Raw genomic sequence first — 3,935 nt, 5'->3', positions numbered from 1 at the left:
TCTTTCTTTCTTTCCTTCCTTCTCTCCTTAAAGATAAAGGAAGAAACCTTTCCTAATCTAATCTAATCTCTCATGATGGACAGAGCAGACTGATGAAAGAAAAACCCAAACCCTAAACCCAAACCCAAACCTTGTCCTTTTAACATAGAGAGACAACTAAATTCTATTTTTGCACTTGTTTCACGTTGATACGAAAACTCATTTCTGTCTTTGAATCCATCCTCATCTTATCCAGTCAGTCCTGACCACGGATCCGATTCCTTTCCAAAGACCATTTTCTTCACACACCTTTTCCAATCGTCTGTGCCCATTTTTAGCCTGTCCCTCGTTTTCTTTCTTTTCCATTGAGAAGTGACCACCTTTAGGACTAAAATCTCTTTCTCCTTCCCCCAAACATTATCTGCATATCTTCTACTTTGCCTCCCCACTCCCCCAAAAAAGTCCTCTTCCTACCATGAGGATGGCGACATCAGGTAGCTTGGACCACACACGTTCCGTTCCTTCTTTGGAATGCCTCGTCCTTGGACACTGTCTGTTTTTTTTTTTTTTTTTTTTTTCTTTCTTCAGTCAGTCAGTGAAAGTAAGGAAGCCAACCACAGTGAACAGTGTGAACATGGAATACTTTGTAGAAGTCTAGGCTCCTACCGAGTACACTCTTTCCCTAAAGCACAAGATCTATCTAGGCATGGAACCAAACATGCTCAGTCTCTCCTCCGTAAGAGGTCCAAAGCAGGGAGACCCTTAGACTTGTGGAGCCATGAACATTTCAGTATTTTATCTTATGTGGAGGTGATGTAGACACTCGCTGAGATTTCACCCTGCCAATGGCACTTAGCCAACCTCTAAGCCTAGAGATGACCAGAGATGTTGGAAAGTCTTGAAGTCGGCCTATGGAAAACAATCATTGGGGGGAGAGTTCCCCTTAAACATTCTTATCTCGTTAACATCTATGCCCTCTATTCGTTAGGAGCAGTCCTACTTAGATGATTCGTGAACATTTCATGAGACATGAGGGCGGTTCAGTTCGTCATGGTGTCTACACCTCCCGCCCCCCTCCCCTTTCACGTGAGAGATTTTCTTCCTGATTTCAGAGGGGAGAAGTAAAAGAGAGTCAGAGCGTCCCTCTCGTGGTGTTGTCAGTCTAATTCCAAAACTTCTCTATGCCACGGAGGCACGTTTGGGGGCGGCCTACTCAGGGCCCCAAGACTTTCAAAGTCAAACTCAAGGAGGACGTAAATGTACTTCATGCCACCGAACCCGAACCCGAACCGGTGAACCCGATGGCTTACTAGGAGATGACGTGTCATTGGCCCACCCATTTAAGACACGGAACCAGACACCCTCTCCTCGATGACTCGGAGCAAGTGAGTTCCTGGGGGTGGGGTGGGGTGGGGTGGGGTGGGGTGGGGAGGGTGTCTGTCGGAGAGGGTCCTCTGCTCCAGGTGGGTCCATAAGCACTGCACATGACAGTAGGTGTTCATGGTGTTCTTGGGAAGGAAAGACAGGGAGAATTTTATTTTGAAAAGCTTATCTTCTCACAGCATTTACACTATGAACGATGATGCAACTTCACGGGGGGTGTGCGGGGGCAGTGAAGGCCAGGGAGCCTGGCAACATAGAAGAGCCACGGAGGCTGGCTGTGTGTGACCCCAAGGATGTCCGGCGACTCCTCTCACTTGGGGTGGGGGGTGGGGGGCGGGGGTGGAAGCGGGGGGCGAGATTCCTGTGTGTCTGTCTGCATTCATCAGTCGTGGGAGAGGAAAAACGACGTTCCCTCGACGATCCTTCTGAGTTCTTGCCTGAGAGGCCCCTGTCCCCAAAAGACAGCTCGAGAAGAGAGCGACCCACGGCTGAGGAACGCGTGCACCGTGACCCCCACGCAGGAGAAGCCCAAGCCAGGAGTCACTCGAAAGGGCGGGCTCTGAGCTTGAGCTTCTTCTCGAGGAAGATCTTGGTCCTCCTTTCAGGTCAGGAAGAAGAGGGAGAGGCAGAGCGGCAGAGCGTCCTCGTCGCCCACCCGTCGTTTCTGAAGCGCCTTCAATTCGAACTCATCTGTGTGCCAAAGCGGTCCATTTCGGGGTGCCCTATTCCGGTTCCCTCCCCGCACGGAGAAACATGTTCTGTCCCGATTCACTGAAATGCTCCCAAAGGGCCTTGGTGTGAGGCAGTGGACCTATGCCCATCCTGCCTCCTCTTCAAATCATTTCTACCGATACAGAAGAAGAGACACCACCCCCACCCACCATGGCCTGCCAAAGGCAGTGCAGCAGCTATCCCTGTGGGAGTGGGATCCGGTAGCACGCGAACATCAGTCCAACATCCCTTCCAAATCCATGAGTTCTCATGGAAAATGAGGATGCCCCATGACCGGGGATGGGGGGGAGTGGGGATGGGTGAGGGAGAGGGAGACAGAAAACGAGGAAGGGAGAAAGTGGAGGAGAGGCCAGGAGAGGGAGAGAGAGGAAAAAGAGAGAGGGAGGGAGGGAGGGAGGGAGGGAGGGAGGGAGAGACAGGGAGGGAGAGACAGGGAGGGAGAGACAGGGAGGGACAGGGAGGGAGAGACGGGGGGGGGTGGAGAGAGACAGAGACAGAGAGACAGAGACAGAGAGAGAAGAGAGACAGAGAGACAGAGAGGGAGACAGAGAGAAAGAAAGAGAGGAGGCGGGAAGAAAGGGATAAAGTGGGGGAGGAAGAGCAGGGGTGGGGGAGAGCGCGAGAGCGAGCGCGAGCGCGAGCGCGAGAGCGAGCGCGAGCGCGAGAGAGCGAGCGCGAGATCGAGAGCGAGTGCGAGAGAGAGAGAGAGAGAGAGAGAGAGAGAGCGAGAGAGAGAGAGAGAGAGAGAGAGAGCAAGAGAGCGAGAGCGAGAGCGAGAGCGAGAGCGAGAGCGAGAGCGAGAGCGAGAGCGAGAGAGAGAGAGAGAGAGAGAGAGAGAGAGAGAGAGAGAGAGAGAGAGAGACCGGGAGAAAGAAAGAGACAGCGAGTGGCAGAGACAGAGACAGAGGCGGAGAGTGAGCGACAGGGAGCCAGGTAAAGGAAGGACACAGTGCTTGGGTATCTTCTGAGTGTTCGCACGTGTTTTCTGAGCTATGGAGATCAACATCAGTCCCATGAGAAGAAGAGAATGTGCCAGCCCCAGCCAGCACTGCTTGTCTTTTTGCAGAGATGAGAGTTTTCTAAGTTCGGGGCCCCCAGTGAGGGAAGCCGCCCCTTGTGTTCTGCCCGTGACCCTGATCGGGATGGATGGAGGACGAGGCGACGTGGTTGGGGCTTTCCCCCCTCCCCGCACCCCCCCCCCCAAGTCGGGAACCTCTCTTTCTACCTCTTTGCACACTCCATTCATTCTGAGACCACCGTTGGCATAGTCCTTTCCATGTTAAACATGATACGCCCTTGCCAAGAGACCCAAGTTCTGGAACCTCCAATGGATCTCTCCTGTATGCGTGGACAAGATCTCTCCAGTCCATCCCGTCAGATGAATGATTCTCAATGATCCTGAAAAACATGGATGAGGGCTAGCGTGGCTAAGGGCTTCCCTGGCGGTCTAGTGGTTAGGTTAGGTCTCCATCCTTCCACTGCACGGAATTGAATGAATGAATGAATGAATGGAGTGAGTGAGTGAGTGAGTGAGTGAGTGAGTGAATCAATCAATCAATCAATCAATCAATCAATCAATTTTAAAAGCGTTCATTAGAAAAGAACAAAAATAGACTAGAGTGGCTACCATCCCTCGCCCCCCTCCCTGGCCTCCGGCCCACGATCTAGAATCCCCTGCCCTCCTCGCTCCCACTCGAATACCTCCGTCACTCAGAGGTTGGCCCCGCCCACCTAGGCCGGCCCAGCCATCTGGTCGACCTCTTTGGCCCGTATAAAAAGCGACCGACCGGCAGGTGGCGCCCGACAACGGGCAGTCGAGTGAGCGGGCCGCATCGGGATCG

Source organism: Pseudorca crassidens, unplaced genomic scaffold, assembly GCF_039906515.1.
Source record: "Pseudorca crassidens isolate mPseCra1 unplaced genomic scaffold, mPseCra1.hap1 Scaffold_72, whole genome shotgun sequence".
Taxonomy (NCBI): domain Eukaryota; kingdom Metazoa; phylum Chordata; class Mammalia; order Artiodactyla; family Delphinidae; genus Pseudorca; species Pseudorca crassidens.
This window is presented reverse-complemented; position numbering follows the sequence as displayed.